The sequence below is a fragment of the Protopterus annectens genome, chromosome 16.part0, assembly GCF_019279795.1.
Source record: "Protopterus annectens isolate FY-2018-M chromosome 16.part0, PAN1.0, whole genome shotgun sequence".
Lineage (NCBI taxonomy): Eukaryota > Metazoa > Chordata > Ceratodontiformes > Protopteridae > Protopterus > Protopterus annectens.
In genome coordinates, this window is record NC_056750.1 from 149630554 (window position 1) to 149649214 (window position 18661).

Here is an 18661-nt window from a genome sequence, read left to right on the forward strand (position 1 = left end):
TTTCCAGATTGGGTTGTATCACCCCCCCCCGTCTTGTGTGGGTAAATCCTGTCTGTGGGGAAGCTTGTGGCAATTGCCCTTGGCTAGACTGAAAAAAAAGGGAGAGCCACTGCTGCCTTGACCAAAAGGAAGTCACCACAACAATTTTTGGAGGGTCCTTCTGGATCTTAATAAGAACTCTGGTAATCAGTAGAAAGTGTGGAAAAGGATTTTATGTACATCCCCACCCCTGGGAATGAAGAGAAATGTCTCTTTCAGACCTATCGGTAAGGAATCATGGAGCAGAATTTTTTTAGTTGTCTGTTCAGAAAGGTGGCAAAAAGATCTGCTAGTGGTGCTCCCTACAGGTGACTCAGATCTTGAAAGATCTCTGAATGAAGTTTTCAGGCATGGGGCTATATCCTAGTCCTGCTGAGCTTACCTGCAATACACTTTTGCTCTGACAGAATGTATGAAGGCTGACGAGTTAGAATGAGCTGAATTGTGACTTTTCTGGCTATCATACCCAATATGCAAAGGGGGCAGGATCTGGTAGCCCTTGTTTGTTTATGCACCACATAACTGTAACATCCTCTGTGTACACTAGCAGTGGTCCTGGGGATCAGAAATGATTGAAAGCCATCAAAGCATTATAATAGCCAACATCTCCTTCACATTTAAATGCTTCTGTCTGCCTACAGGATCCCACACAGCTTGTCAGTTTTTCCCTTTTAAAACTGCTTCCCACTCAAGATCTGAAGCACCTGTAGTGACCAAATGGAAGGGGTACAGAGCTGAGAATGTGAGACCTGGATTGCATATTATCTGGTGTACCCACCATCCTGTGTCCCTGTTCACATACCTCAGACCTGGTAGCATCATATTTTCATCATGTGTAGCCTGGACAGGGTTAATATGATAATCAAAGATGCCATGTTACCATGAAGTCTGAGAAACTCTCTTACAGATGTTTAGTTTTTGGCTGGAGAAACACAGTGAAAACTGTTGAAAATCAACCAATTTGTTGTGTGTAGCTTACATCATCAGTTCTGTTTAACCCTTTTGACTATCAACTGCACCAAGGGTATTTAAAAAATGCCTAGCTACAATTTTGGGGAGAAAGGCTGTCCCCATGGTGAAATCTAGCAAATACTCCAAAAATACCATTTTGTGTGAATGAGGTTTAGAGAAGAAAGATTCAGTACTGGTCTCATGGAGCCTTTCAGCTTTGGGACCAGAAAAATTGTTTAATAGCCTCTGCTTCAAATACCAATGGACACTGGCTCTGTTACTCCCTGGCCATCATGTTGGGCAGAAGAGAAGAAGACAGAGAGAGTGGGAATTTCCAGGTTTTAAGGGAGACTCCCATTGCCATCAGTACCCTCAGATCCCAACTGTCTGGGACTCACTGTTTCCAAAAGGCAATTCAAGTGTAAGAGAGATGGAGAGCTTGTCAGACTGGGTGGGGGCTGAGAACAGGTTATGCTGACTGGGGAAGCTGTCCTTGAATTTTTGAGACTTTTTTCATCTAAGTATTGGCCCATTGTTGTTAAACTGTTGGTGGAAAAGAGGGCTGAGGCAGTTGAGAAAAATATTATTTAGTTTTAAAAAAGGAGGGTTGAAAAAATAGACTCATTTGCCAGAGGTCCAAAAGAGAGATACTTCATCAGATATAAGATCTCAAATTTTACTTCTATAGGAAGATCTTGATAGCTAAGCCAAGTATTTCTTCTCAAAAATAATCCAAAAACAGCTGATCTGGACTAAGAACACTCAAAGACATAAACACACTTAAGAGTATGCTTAGTAACTTGAGAAACAGCTGTCACTGAAACATTATCCATTCTTTTTTATCTCAGAAAATGAAAGGTTTTAGAGTACATTGAATCTTTGGTACCAATTTATATGTCTTCACTTTTGATGCAACTTGTGAGATCACTCTGTATAAAAAGGAAGAATGTGTTAAGAGGTAAATGTATATCTCACGTGTTAATAATGGGGGATATATGATAATTGATTTTCTATGCAATAAATAATGAAAAAATAAAAAGAATGAAAAGATGGAAGATTAGCTCATAACGTCTGCATATTCTCAAAAAGTACAAGCACAAACTTTCTCATATGGTCTTCTTAACCAGTGTACTCATTTCCTTTCCATCTCTATCTGAGGGAATGTGATTAGAAGCAGTAACCTGTAGCAGTAGATAGAAAAATGACTATTGAGTCTGACTTGGGCTTAGAAAAAAAAGGTACTTATGAGACTGGGGTACCCTATGTAATCTACAAAATTTTGGTAGCCAAAGGCTGTCTTCCCAGTAAACTGTTGACAGTAAAAAAAAAAAAAAGTCCTCTAAGGCCAGCAACTCAGGGAAAATAACAGTTGATTTAAGCATCTGTAGTTGCATTAAATCATAATGGGCAGGATTCACGAAGCCTCCGTGTAAGAGTTATAACTCCTACACAGAGGCTGCAGTTAAACGGAGTGATGTCAGCATGCTCTGCATATTAATGAGAGCATGCTGAATCACACTGAAGGCCAACACGGTCCGTGTAAGACAGTAGGGGGCGTGTCTGTAGGCCGAGCCCTGTAAGCGGACACGCCCCCAGAAGAGGAAAAGTACCCAAAGGAAACACCCACGACAGAGTCCACGGAAATGTGAATAAACAGAACACAACACATGCCCCCACAGACTATGAACATAAAATAAATATAAATGAACAAGTTATAAGTTTTTTTTTAAATTGTAAAGATGTTTAACCGTGAGTGCGCTCGTTTGCGCGGGCGTGCCCGTAGCGCAGCTACAGTTAGCAGTCAGTGGGAAAGCATATAAAAACTAAATATGCAAAATAAACCAGGAAGCAATAGCGTAGCGGTAGAGATGTTGGCTGCAGAGCAGGCATTCATGGTTCGAGCCCCACAACACCAATTTTTTTTGCAAAATAAGCAGGAAACAAGTCCCTGACAAATATGTAGACATAAAACCACAACTTATGTAAAATGTAATGAAATAGCCCATTTATATTGAAGAAATGTGAGGTAACAAAAGAATAAAACATGCCAGATGTGCCCATAGATGAGCTACAGTTTAACAGGGTGAGTGCATCTGCCCGTAGATGAGCAGTGGTTTAACTGGTGCAAAATGAGTGCCCGTAGCTGAGCAGTGGTTTAACACGCTATATCTATGTGCCCCTAACTGAGCTGAGCGTAATATGCGTGCCGATAGCCAAATGAGGCTTAAACCAGTGTACCCCGTTTGCGCGGAGCTGCGCACCGCGCAAACAAGCTAACCAATGGGCAACGTTGAGCAAGCCGTATCAAAACTGCCTTTACACAGACACACCCCTCAGTATGTCTAGACAGTCATGAAAAATAAAAAGCAGTGGCCAGGTTCGAACCCAGGATTCTATACACCATAGTCAAGGTACAGAACCACTAAGCCATGACAGCAGTACCTAGAAATGCAATAATAGCTAATATATAGGAATGAATACAAACTACAGCATGACAATGCAGGTTTACTGAAGTTGATACAATTCCAAAATGGCCAATCACAGATATATGCGGGAAAAACGGACTATATAAGCCCCATAGGCGGGAATACACAGCATAAACGATTGTAGAACAGACCTGCAGGCAGAATGTCAGGAGTAGGAGAGGGTAGTCACTTTCGAGCACAGAGGTGGGGTGTTGAGGAGTCCAGGTACATGGCCTGGCTCCTAGTCCACAATCATGAGGCCCAACTCATGCAGGGCCAGGTCCTCTGGGGAGCATACAGGGCTGAGGCGTGGGACTGGTTGGCTCATGATCTCACCAGTGCCACAGGGATTCCAAGGACTGGTGAGCAGGTCCGTCACCACCATGCAGACCTGAAGAGATGCAAGCAGGACCAACTGAACCTTTGGATCCAGGAGGCCTGGCAAACACCCAACGCCCCACTACTGAGTAAGTAACATTTAATTATGTATGTAAAAAATTAAACTAGCTGATATTATGGAGATGTGTATTCCAATATTACTTCATTTATATTACAGCTGCAGGTGTCCGTTCTGCAAACCGCAGAGCCTATGGTGATAGGCTGGTATGGTTGCACCACCAGGCAGGTCAGTAATCCACTACCAGTAACTGTAAAGAAATATAAAAGTATGACAGTCAGCAAAAGAGTGCAGTGTAGTCAGTAAGGAATAAAATCTGCAAGTAACAGTGTGAAAGTGTATGCAAGTATTGCTTGATTACAAGAGTTTTCAGCCTGTAAGTGTAACCTAAACATGAAACTGTCCGACATATATTCTGAAATAAAAATGCCCTGCCTGTAAGAAAATAGTACACAGCCTGCAGCAGGCTGAAAAGTATAGCTGCAGAAGATGATGAAATCACATGTGTGAAATTATCCCTGTGGAAATACTGAAACATGACAGAAGTGAGACTGCTGGAAAGGATTGTAATAACTACTGTTAAAACATGTCAATAAAGCCTAGAAGTACCATCCTGAATAGTAAAATGAAAGCAAGTGAGAGAGTGTGAGAAAGTGTCATGAATCCAGCAATACAGTAGTAATAACCCCTGAATAAAGTATACTGCAGTCAAGACAGAATGAAATGCATGTGAGATTCAAAACCAAACAGCGAAATATGTTCAAAGTGTTGCTGCATGTGGAATGTGTATCCCAAACTCTGGATATGTTGCTCTCAGTCTGAAATACGCAGGTAGGATGATTGTCTGATATACCAAACATCCACACTTGTCTACAGCTATATAAAGCAAAAGTAGCAAGATGATGTAGCTGAACAAAGCTAGATATGAATGTGTATAAAGAACACTAAAATGTATATTGATGTTGCAGTAACAGTCCTATCAGCAAGGTGAAATAGTTATCATATAGGAAACTGTAGTTAGAACAGTAGTGTGTATATAACTGTAGCTATTAGAAATGTACAGCATATGTATTGTTATTCGAAGGTGTTAATATTACTTTCTTTACCCCACCCTATAACCACATATAACCCATTCCACGTGAAAATGGTATGTGCAATCACAATTAACACCCCTGGACGTTTGTCCTGTTGGGTCATATATATTTGCATGTCCGTTGATGCATCTGCCCTGTTCATACATCCACACCTGATGGCCCGTTGCCATCAATTAACCCTGCATGTTGCTGGACTGTGTATTTCTGTTCAAATTATGCATGTGTTATGCACGCTGTTCAATGGTGTGAATATCTGGGTGTTTGGTTAATGGGAATACTAATACATGCTGTTACAACTAATTGTGAATGGTATTATATGTCACTAACCCAAACTGTCATGACATAATGCAAAACATAGGATGACAGGGAAGGCGGGTTCCAGCGGACCCACCTCTCCCACCTCAGCTGGTGAGTGCACCTGGCACTAGTGCGAGTCCGGACCCTCCTCTGGTGGCCCTGTGCCACCTGCAGGTGGAAGCTGCAGGGGATGGGGCTCGCCCCTCTGCAAGTGTGGCGGAGGAGATCCACCACTCACCCTCCGTAGCGTCCGGACTGTAGTGCGTAGGGAGATTTGGGACTCTGTTCTTGAGCCCCTACGCCAGCTCGAGGCAGGTGTGGCAACTAACGGGCATGCCTGTTGCCCGCCTACACAGCCCCAGCACAGCCCGTCCTGGGCAGTGAAGGAACAGTGGCAACTGCCTATGGGTGGGGATATCAGTTCCACTGTTGCCATCTGTGGGCTCATGGGTTCTGGATATCCAAACCTCCATCCCCATCAATTGTGTAACCCCCACACGTGTCATACACGCCCCTGTATCGTCTTGTTTGTCTTGTCTGTTTACCTACCCAACCTACCTCCCCAGCTGAACTGACTTCCTTCACCTGACATATGACTCTTACCTGAAAAAAAAAAAAAAGGGCACTCTGTACCCACAAAAAAATCATGCCCCATACATAGCTGCCCATTCACTTTACATGTCCGCTGGACATGGAACCTGTCAATTACAATTGGCTGTACAACAAGTATTATTGTTGTCCTGACACCTCTTTCAGGGGTGGAAGGTTTCAAATGTCACACCAAATTACATACATATGCACAGCTGTTGCTGATGAAGAAATGGGCAGCTATGGGCCTTACCTACATCCCTCCTGCACATCCCAAGCTTGTTTCCCTACTGTCCTACCCTCTTTGAGACCCCTTTTTCACCACTTTCCTGTCTCCCCATTTTCTTTTCTTTCAAAGAAAATCGGGTGTGCGCCAGAGTAAGCACTGTTAAGCGGTTGTAACCGGGTGTGCACGGAGCTAACCGCCAGTGCGCATGCGTGAGCTCCATGCAAACCAGCGCTAGCCCGGTTACAACTGCTTAAAAGTGCCTTAGTCACTGTGATTGACAGGTCCTGTACTCAGTTCAAAAGAAAAATAAACTCCCACTGTCAGTCCCGAACCCAGGACCTTGGAAACACTAGTCTGGACAACCTACCACTAAGCCATGACTCTTATACAAAAACATTGTGCTAAAATAAATATAACATGTAAAAGTAGGGATGAATGTAAAGGGAATATAGGATGTGTAGCACACAAAGCATGTCATTTAAAATAAATGTCAAAACTACTGGATTTCCATAATAGTAGTGTGTGAAAAGAAACAGCCATGCTAGTTGGCAGCCTGTAGATAATAAGGTCAGTTAAAGTACATAGATATATGTATGCATATGTACATATATATATATATATATATATATATATATAAATATATCTATATATAGTTGTAGGAGTCAATGTGCATACACACTTGCTACAGGGAACATGAGAGAGGAATGGAGAATTGTGAATATACAACACAGCCTGAAGCATGAGAGAGATACTAACCTTTACAGTCACAGAACACTGAACACAGCATACCAGCATGGTCCCCGCCCTGACAATCTGAAAGGGCAACGCCTATCCCACATACCCTTTTATAGCACTGACCTGAAATCACAGTGAGAACTGCAATCAGTACACAACTGGCTGTATGCAATTAGCAAATGCTGGCTTACAATTGGTGCAGAGGCCATCACATGGACCTATGCAGATACCTACAAAAGCATCTAGTGCTAACACTCCCCACATGCAATACATTCATTGCATTGTCTGTAAGCAGACAGAGGGAGAGCGAGAAGTGAGAGAGAGAGAGAGAGAAAAAAAAAAAAACAGACACTGTGACTCTGTAACCTGAAGCTGTCAGCACTGACAGTAGCAGCAGCAAGCAGAAGCTGTGGTAACACAACCAGCTGCGACAAACAGAGGTAATGCAAAGTAGCAGGTTAATAGTGTGCATACTGTGAACCCTCCAAATGTGTCATAGGTCTGTATCCATAGGTATGTCCATGTGATATGTTGTGTGTATGTAGTTCCACCAAAAGGGGATGACCATACATCACATGTCAAGCAGTCATAGGCCAGGATCCTGGCAGCATGTGTCTGTGCGTTGGCCCAGCAATGGCTGTAGTGACTGCTTTGAAATGTCAGCCAGGCCCAAAAGTCAGGATCAGCCCATCCCAAAGGCACACTGGCTGGGAACAAGTGTCTGCAGGTACCTGATGTCACTGCATATGCATCCCATACTGCATAATTCCATAGCGTAGCAGACCAGGCCTGTTATGCATATGATGTGGTAATTCCCAGGGTCAGTTGAGGTGCCCCCTTAGTGGTGTGGGACCACTGTTGCTGTATGCCACTGTCCAGGTACATATCCTGTAGGACGGCCAAGATAGACTATCAGTGTTACATGCGGTGGTATGTCCTCTCAGAGTGCCGGTAGCACACATCCAGGGGGACCACGAGGTCACAGTGATGCTGTGTGTTCTCCTCTGCTGAGGGCGGCCCTCACCTGGACATGTGCGATGATAGGGAGGTTACATCCAGCTGGGATAAATATTTCAAAGGTGGGGAGAAGGAGGGGTGATATGTGCACGAACATGTCTGCAGGATTGTTGCCAATATGCGTGTGTTTGGTGAATGTTAAGTAGGTGTGGATTAACACAGAGCATATCTGAGGCATGTGGTCCATATGTGTAACATAACTGAAGAAGGCCTTGTGGTCATCCATAGTGTTTGTGTCCATTTCCTCCCAGAGTAGGCCGTGGCTGTTGTTATGACGGACTGTAGCGTAGTACCAGTGCTGACCACAGATGCCTACCCTTAATGTGAATGTGCTCTGTCCTGCAGTAGCCTCCTGCTATTGTTATACAATCTGCCTCTGTCTGGGGTCCACCGGACAGGATGCCTAACCTTTGTGCATAGGGTCTGGGTTAGACATGTGTGTGCAAGTGTCATGCAATCCGTGGCATGTCCGTGGTAAGCATTTGCAAAGGGGTCAGCAGTGTGGCTTGTGGCTTCCACTGGCCCAGTGTGCTGCATGGATACCATCTCAGTCCCAGCAAGTGAATAACTGTCTAATCACATACATATCAAAGTAGTCTACTGTGCTGGTGGTGTTGGTGGGATATGTATATCCAGGCCGAGTAACGTCTGTCCACATCACAGTAGTGGACAGTGTCCCACATACAGTACCTTGGGATGAACCCCCAGAGTGAGGTTGTGCATTGCACCTGTCAGTGTGTGCTGACCGATGGGGCATGCTACTACGTTGTGTGGAATGTGGCAGGTATTGTTGCACAGGTGTTGACTGAGCACTGATATCTGGCCATGTACCTGTGTATCCACCACGATACACACACATGCAACATATGGGAGTAGTAGTGTATCACTACACATGGGTATCATGTATAGTATGTGTGCCATATATTGCTGACATGGTCTGCTGATATCCTGTCTGTGTTCTCTTCCAGGGAGATGGCGCGACAGCGTAACCCCGCCTACTCTGTGGCGGAAGATGAGGAGATCCACCAGAGCCTGGTGCGGGAGTATGACATCCTGTTTTCCCGCACCAGTCAGAATCAGCAGGAGAGGGCCACACTGTGGCAAGACCTTGTCCGTAGGGTAAATGATATTGGCACGCATAACAGGACATATGAGCAAGTACGACATCACTGCAGTGATTTAATCTGAAGTGTCCGGCAGCGTGCATCAGATATCCACAGGCAACAGGTCGCTACAGGAGGTGGGGTGGCCACACATCCCCCCTCATCAGACTGGAGGGGCTACTCCTAAGTGTTGTGGCTCCAGCCCCGGAACACCAACAGCAGTACACCTGCATTATGATGGAGGCTGGTTCCACACAGCAGCACGACATGGAGCGTGCAGGTAATATGCCATATGTACACCTGACTGTTCTGTACACTGTATCATATGCAATATCAATGGTACAGATGTGCCCACTGACATTAATCTCATCATTTCTGCAGGTCCCTCCAGGGTTACAGTGAGACAGGCCATCCATGCTGGTGAGTGTGTTTAACATAACCTATAATAGTCCTGATAATGCTAGTAACAGTAGTGTAACTCAGTAGTGCTCTGTGTGTATACTGCAGGGTGTGCATGTGTGCATGTGTGCAGGTGTGTCTGTGCCCATGTGTGCAGGTGTGCCTGTGTCCACATGTGCATCTGTGCATGTGTGCCTGTGTCCACGTGTGCATGTGTGCATGTGTTCCTGTGTCCACGTGTCCACGTGTCCACGTGTCCACGTGTGCATGTGTGCACGTGTGCATGTGTGCATGTGTGCATGTGTCCCTGTGTGCATGTGTCCACGTGTGCATGTGTCCACATGTGCATGTGTCCACGTGTGCATGTGTGCCTGTGTGCATGTGTGCATGTGTGCATGTGTCCATGTGTGCATGTGTGCATGTGTGTATAAGTGCATCACTGGTAACAATGTCTGGAGACTGTAAACTGTGTTTCCTGTCTTTATCCCACAGGTTCTGGGGCTGTTCTGGTGACCTGCAGCAGGGAACCTGAATCCTGTGCCACGGCTACTGGTAATGATGATATATGTGTAATGGTACAGGAAGGTGTGTCAGGGTCTGCCATTGGTCAGCCAATTGACAGTGCACAGCTGTCAACCCCATCATTGTGCACAGTCATCCTGCCTGTACATCCTTTGTCACCATTGTCCCTAGGTGATGGACAAGATACAGCGGGCATAGACCAGGGTAATGTGGTACCTGTGGCACATGCGTCCCCACACAGCAGCCATGGGCAGGGTCCTCTGATGGTACCACACTGACAGTTACCCATGGGTTCTCGTGGGAGCATCCATGGGCGTACTGCCTCTGGCCGACGTGCCCAAAGAGATCTGTCAACCTCAGCTATGTTTCGGACTGTCATGCAGGCTCAGTCATGTATGGAAAGGTACACCAGACAGAGTCTGAGGGAGCTCAGAGCATGTCACACAGCCATGACAGACAGTATGCGTGACATTGCGGATGCTATCCGTAACTTCACCGATGTCATAGACAGACGTTGTGGGGACATATTACAGCAGTTCCACAACCAGGTGTCCATGAGCCAGGGCAATGGTGGGCATTTGCGGCGTCGACGTGGCCGTATGCTGGCAGCGGCAGCAGCTGGCAGTCGGTACTGATGACAACAGGCTCGCGCACGCCCCCATAGTGCCAGCAGCAGCCCCAGCAATGCTGGGTCTGTGCTGTCATTGGAACGCCCCAGGAGACCACGTGCACGTGGCTCTGGACAGTCCCAACAGGGACATGTGTCCAGTCAACACACCCCCGCTTCTGATGACAGTACCCAGTCCGGCTTTGTACTGGATACGGTCCATAGCACCCCTGCCAGGCACAGGTACCGTGTCCGTGCACACAGACACTGATCTGTATGGCCTGCCAGGTGCAGTCTGTGGCTGTCCACAAACCCCTGTATATGGCAGCCATGAGGTGGAACTGTGTGCGTGCATACACACATGTGAAATGTTAACACTTAGGGCAACCACATACATGCACACACTGCACCAACACTGCCCCACCCTGTACTGCTGCCCCTCACCAACACACATACACACACATGTCAATTGGTGGTATCAGTGGCTGACTCAGGCATACCTAATCCACACCCTGTGCATATGATGACACTGTGCCACCTCCTGCAATCTCCAACATCATTGCGGGAACAGGTAAACACGTTGCTGATGCACAGGGTGACTACATAGACGTGTATTAGTAGTATCATGTTGGTAACAGTACAGTGTGCTGCTATGACTCTGTGTGTACCCCAGCATGCCTGCTGTAGTAACTGTATGAATGTCCTGAATTGTTATCTGCACCCATAGTACATACCAAAGTATAACAGCTGCACATAATTGCATGCCGGTGGTAAGGTTGTCAACAGATAGCCACATACATGGGTAGCACAGGGGGAAAGCTAATGCAAGTAGTGATATGCAATGGTGGACATGTACAGTAATGGTGTCAAGATGCCCACAACGACTATGCCATGTGGATGTCCGTGCATCTAGATATGTGTGCAGTACCAATGTAGTCCAGATCACAAATAAGTATGACATAATATCGGTTCTACCATGGGCATCTGTGCTGCATATTCCTGGGTACATGTTGATAGTGCCTACATATTTGCATTGTTACTTACTGTTATTGTTACCCCTTCTTTGTTGTATAATGCAGTACTTCCAGCCCTGTGTACTGTATCTTTGTTTGCATGCATGTTTGCTTGGGTTCCCCTGGAACACTGCTTACACCTGCAATGCAGAGTTACAGTGCTTCTGTAGACTGCTAGTGACATCTACATAGCGTACCATATGTATGTCAACCTTACACATGACAGAACATCACTGTCTGTCCTGTACACATGTACGTTGCCTGTGACACATTGCACACGTCTTACCTGGCATTTACCCACGTGTGCAGTCATATATGTCAGTGCTATTAAACAGTGGCAGTCCACCCACACATACACACCTTCAGTATGTTGTTCCCCATTGGCCCTATGTGTTGGTACTCACCATGGCAATCACACTACTAGGGTGGCATATGCAAAGGTAACCTGTGAATCACCTCTATGGTCCAGTCGTGGTTTATGTGAGTCATGTGTCATTGTCACAGCTGCCACATGTATGCAGTCAGCCATCACCCTTGGCCAGGAACGTACAACACATGTGTGGGATGCCACCACACAGCCAGTCTGGGGACTGGTCTCTCTGAACCCAGTAATGCCATACCCTGTCAGATGGCATGTCATATATACTACGTCCAGGACAAACGTCAACCCCAATCCCTGCTGCTACTATTGATAATACCCCTGAAGATGTTCCTGATAGCTTTGACCATTCCTTTACTGAGACATTGCAGGCCCTAGCTAGCCATCTACCTCCTAGCTCCCCTGGTCCTGAAAGCAGCCCCCCTAGAAAACTACTTGCATCCAGCTGCCAACCAGTCGCCACTTCACTTCTCCGTACGTTGATTGTAACAATGAAACCCACTACACGTTCTGCTGATCAACTCCCTGCCGAGTACCTATCAAAACCAGATGATGCTATTGCTTACCCCGTCTCAAAGGCAATCAAAGGAACCATGTTAGAATCTAACTTTCCCACCATCTGGAAAATGTCATATGTAATCCCACTTCACACAGGAGGCAGCTCTACTGAAGTCTCCAATTATAGGCCAATAGCTATACTCTCTCCACTTGAAGAGATTATGGAAACTTTCATCATAGACAAGTCATGCACCACCTAATCCAAACTCGCATTATGGCAGACACTCAGCATGGCTTACGTCCTCATCACAGCACTACGTCAGGCCTCCTAGCCTTTACTAACACCATAAGCCATACTTGCAACATTAATTATATATCCACAGCCCTCTTTTGGATAATTCAAAGGCATACGATATGGTTGATCACCAACTTGTACTCCACACCCTGCACAGACTGTCTAGATACTGGAGCCTTCCAATGGTGTCAATCCTACCTGCATGGTCGACAGCAGGCCGGCCTCTGGCAGAACAAACCCTCTAACCTTCTACCTAACACCCTCAGAGTACCACAAGGCTCTATACTAGGGCCCTTGCTGTCCTCCATCGTCATTAACGACCGTTATACTGTCATCCCAAAAGTCAGCTGTATCCAATATGCTGTATACTCTACTCTGATCTGCTCAGCCACATCTCCAGTAGAGTTATGGTCAGCTACCCAGACCACCTTTAATACAATAGCAAACTGGCTTTCTGAACATCGTCTGATCCTAAATCCCAATCAAACTAAACTGCTGTTATTCCACCAACACGTAGGTCTACCACTTTCACCGTTACCATAACATCAACTGATGGCACAATAATCTCCCCTGACCCATCTCCAAAACTATTAGGTGTCATCATAGACAATAATCTCATATGTGACATACATGTTAACCAGATTAGCAAAGCCATCAATAGAAAGCTAAGGTCACTTTACAGAATTAAAGCCTTCCTAGCCCCTCCAGCTAAAGGTGCCATAGCTCGCTTGCACCTTGTTTCAGCCCTTCTGTATGCATCCCCTCTACTCTCAAATATGAACAAGACTGTCCTTAACAAGCACTCGATTTGCTACAACCACATTGCCAGGTTTGCCACTGGCCCGCCTTTTAGGACACATCATTGCATCAATCTAAATCAGCTTGGTTGGCTTGCAATACCCAGCCTAATACAGTATAACCAACTGATTATGGCCTATAAAATCCTCTATAATCCAGACTATACTCCTGCACTTAAATTATTATCACCCCCTATAACAATCCTAGACCGCTTTGATCCTCTAACAAAGTACTACTTCAGACTAGCAAGTTTAATAACACAGCTGGTGATTCTTTCTTTGCAAACCCTGTAAGTAGATCCTGGAACTCACTTCCAGCTGATATTACCCTACTGTCCTCCTTAGGTCATTTAACAGTAGACTCAAACAACATTTGTCACGTAACTGGCTATGTCAATGTATCAAGCCTGGCTAACTCGAATGTGTAACTTCTGTGAACCACTGTACTGTGTAATTTCAATTTAATCCTGGCTTGTGCTCAGGTCTAACATTAACCTGTGGAACATGTTTGACTTGCTTACTTATGTAATCTCTGTAAATAATCTGTTTGTACTATGTAATGTTAGTATTATGTAATGCTGTATCTGCTACCCTCGTAGCTTGTCTCCATGGGCCTACCCTGGAAATGGACATGCATCCAGTTGGGCTATCCCAGTCAACAAATGTAGGATAAATAAATAAATCAATACAATATATTACAGTGACGACAATACCAGTCAGACATTGACACACACTGACAGCATGCTGAACACACTGGGGCATAAGTGGGGACTCAGACTAGCAGCCTGCCTGGGCATCACACACCTCCGCAGCTGGCACACAGGCATATGTTCTGTCGGAACAGAGCACATGCCACACATGGCACGCACATCCCCTGTGCCACACACTCACAGCCTGTAGGGCTACACAACACACCTGCTACAGACGTGTCAGGTACCTGTCATGTGTGCTGCACTGAGGTCCCGCTCAACAGGCTGTATCTGGTGAAGGTCACAGTGATATGACTCAGGGGACTATGGTCCACCACAGCACACATGCATACAGGTCAGACAGAGGCATGGACAGATATGACTCACTCATTGACCATGCCAGTGTGGCTGCCTGGGACATACCTCCCTGGACTACATGATAGGGAACATAGAATGGATCTCTCAGCATGTGGCACAGGCCAGTATGAGCCTGATGTTGGTTGCCAACATACCCTCACCAGGTATTCTACCACTATATGTGGGAAGGCTGTTGTATGTCTACATTATGCTCAGTCTCCACTGTCATTCATAGGGTATCCACTGGCTGTCAACGTGTGCTTACATGCTAGGGAAGCCACATTGATGTGCACAGGTCATCTTGCACCTGACACCCATGGCCCGATGTATAATGGCAAGGCTCCTTGGTACACACATACTGCCTTATGCTGCAGGACATGGTTTACATAGCGACCTCCATGGGTATCACACAGGTTAGGACACTAACAGTGCTGCTACACAACAACAGCAGTGTACACCGGAGGATGCATGCACCAGACACTGCCCTCAGCACGGTGAACTGCAATGTCTGTGCAGTACCAGATGCATGATTCATGGCTCAAAGGTGTTACCCATCACTGACAGGTTATGCCGCATACCATGCCTGTCATCCCCTACACATGTAACACACATGGATAGGGGGGTGGTATCCCAAGGTAACACAGATACACACACCTCCAGGTTGTTGGCACAGCACAAACCATCAGGGCCTACTCATGTGCAGCTGACAGTTTGTCGGACTGCCATCTGGTTCATAGCCTGGCACACACAACCCTCACATACACAGGAAGACCACCTATCCTCCATAACAACACCGGCAATATGACAGTCTCATGAACTGTGTTTATAAGGCCATACTGCATCCAGCCGAACATTGTGTGTGAGCATTACTATAGCTACAACACTCTAGTTGAAGAGTTCACAGCATGTGGTCACCGAATTGCAGTGGAATGACATGTTACCACTACCACAACAGGTGGGAACATGCAGCACCTGTACATCGACTACATGTACACTATATGGCCCAGACCAGATGTGTATCCCCTGCTGTAGGTCTTTCATCATAGACACCCACACTGTATAGGGACATACCACGTGCGGACCCTGAACAGTAAGACACAGTCATATTGGTATACATTGCTAATACCATTTATCCACATGAAGCATGTGTCAGACATGGTAACTACTGCAGGTCACAGGTATTTATGTGTATGTGTCACACACATACATTATGTGTGCAATGCCATTGCTGGGTTAGGCAATGGCATGCATTGTTATGTACAAAACACCCACACAAGGACATACTGTGTGACACAACCACACGTGACAGTTGTGGGTTACCAAAACATGCCTATCTGTACTCTGACAATGGTAATAGACACAGTAGCAGAGCACACTATTGGCATTACTAGCCAACTAGCCCTGTTTGGCTGTGCTGATAGTGTGGTGACATCCCCTGTGTTTAATGGGGGAGTATGCAGCATCTGGTGTATTGTAGTATTTGCCAAAAGGATCTGTTCCCTCACACTTGCATTTACACACACCCTACTACCCCCACACACATGCACACTTGCCATTTGCAGGATTCATTCCCCTACCTAACTAAGTCATGACACGTGAGAGGGACGCATTAGCAAAGCGCACTGTTCAGTTTACTAGATAGTTCCTCGTCTCTGGCTATACTTATAGGGTGCTGACAACATCAGTACTTTGAAAGGGTAATGTGCATCAGGTAGTGTGATCACCTGATTGCCAAAACTAACATGTTTTTCATACGGAAATGCACACACACAAACTCCCCACATGCAAACACACACACATGTCATTTACAGGTTTCAAACTCCTACCTAACTACATTACGATATGCAGGGGAAACGCATTAGCAGAGCGCGCTATTCATATTACTGGGAGGCTTCCCTTCTCCTGCTGTACTTATAGGGTGCTGACATCATCTGTGTTTAGAAAGGGGAGTGTGCATCCTGTAGTGTGTTCTCCCAGTTGCCAAAAGGAACATTTCCCTCATACATATCTGCACACACACAATAACCCCACCCCATCCAAACACACACACTTGGCATTTGCAGGATTCAAACCACTACCTAACTATGTTATGACACTTGGGACAGATGCATTAGCAGAGCGTGCTATTCGCATTACTGGGAGGCTTCCCTTCTCCTGCTGTACTTATAGGGTACTGACATCATCTGTGGGGAGTGTGCATCCTGTAGTGTGTTCTCCCAGTTGCCAAAAGGGACATTTCCTCTCACAGCCTTTCACACACAAACCCCACTCACCCACACATACACACACACTGAGCATTTGCAGGATTCGAACCCCTACCTAACTATATTATGACACTTGAGGGGGCGATTAGCAGAGCGCTATCGAATTACTGGGCATCTGTTCTGCACCTGTAGTATTTCTAGGGTGCTGACATCTTCATTTCCACAGAGGTTTGTAGATGTCATACTACCTGTCAGGTGGGGATAGCATATATATGCATTTGCAGCCACCTACATCAGGGTCAGATATGCACATCGCACTGGCAGGTTATGTTCTATACCATGCTTTGGGACCACAGGACCTGTAACACACAACACAACCAGTCCAGCACACCACACCTACATCCAGGACACACACTTAGCTTCCTGGGAACAGTGCCAGGATATGCAGGTATTCACATACACCATTCCAGTTGTTAACATCAGGTACAGGCATATTGTGTGTGAGAACTACTCAGGCCTCTACCACTTTACCCTACCACCACTACAATTTGTGGGTCCATGTGCTATGGCAGAACCACACACCACAGCCACATGGGTTAATACATATTGCACCTGTCCATCTGCAACGTGGGTACTCACTGTTCCACACCAGAGGTAGACCACCATTGTTGATACCTGCCCATGTCCACCTTTCCCTGGACATCCATATCTCATCTCCACCCCAGGCAAGGTTGTCACTGCACACAAACTGTGTTTAGCACAAGCAGACTCTACACTTGTGTAGACTGGGGTGGATGACTTCAGAGGACCCATGCTGGAGGACTATACTGGCCACTCAGCATAATCCTTGACACTTGCATCCTATGAGCATGTGTACAGTTTGCATTGGTCATGCTATCCCACATATACCCATGACTGCTCCACAACAAGACACCTGTCAGCTGTACACCGGCCATATATGCGCCGTTCAACAGACAGAGCGACCTACTACATTGCAGAGCTGTAGCCCACAGAGGGAGGACATCTGTGGACGGTTCCAGTATGGCAATTCATTCACACATACTCATTACAACACAGTGTTGACAGTGGAATCATCCAGAGAATGCAGGTAGGGCTCCCCTCAGTCTGTTATTGACGGACACCTACTGTCAGAGATCCTCAGCAACCCTCTCACAGCACACACCGACAACATGGCTGTGGCTTAGCACATTCAATCCCTGAGATCTCCACGGTGCCCCTGCTTGACAGAGGCACAGCTCACTAGCCTCACATGTCGCCTTCTGTGACCTACTTTACAGTGGCACGGTAGCCTACTATCCTGGGGATGCAGATGCCAAGCACACTCTGGCTGAGCTGCCATTCCCTGGGGCAAGAAGCCTAGTATTGACCTCTACACCCATATGTTCAATTGTCGGATGCACAATATTTGTTGTGCTGTCCTACTGTTTGCAGGTCTTTATTGCCATAGCATTCCCTGTTCCTATGACCAACTTGTGTATCTGTGGCAGATGTTTGCATATGACGATCCACTATATCACTTATGTCTCTGTGGTCATTTACTGTGTGCACTGGGCTGATTGCTGTGTTGTGGTTGGTTCCTGGACTGACACGCATAAATACCAGATATGTGTGGCCAACTGCTACACAGAGATATGGCCTAAGTGTGTGAGCATGCCCAGTTCAGCCTTTCCATGGCATGTTGTCTGACATATGCCTCATTTATCAAAGTGTGCAAGCATGCCCAGTGTGAGCTTTCCATATGTTGTACTCTGAAGTCCAACACATATTTGGGTGTGTGTGACCTTCGTCATTATCACACGTTTAGGATTGTGTGCTGGGTGTCATGTTGTGTACTAACTGGCCAACTGCTTCGTGTCTGCCACAACAGGGATTATACTGTGCCTGCAGGAATTGCATGGGATACTTTGCAGACAGTTCTCAACATACTTTCATAATGACCTAACACTGTAGTACCGTATATTGTAC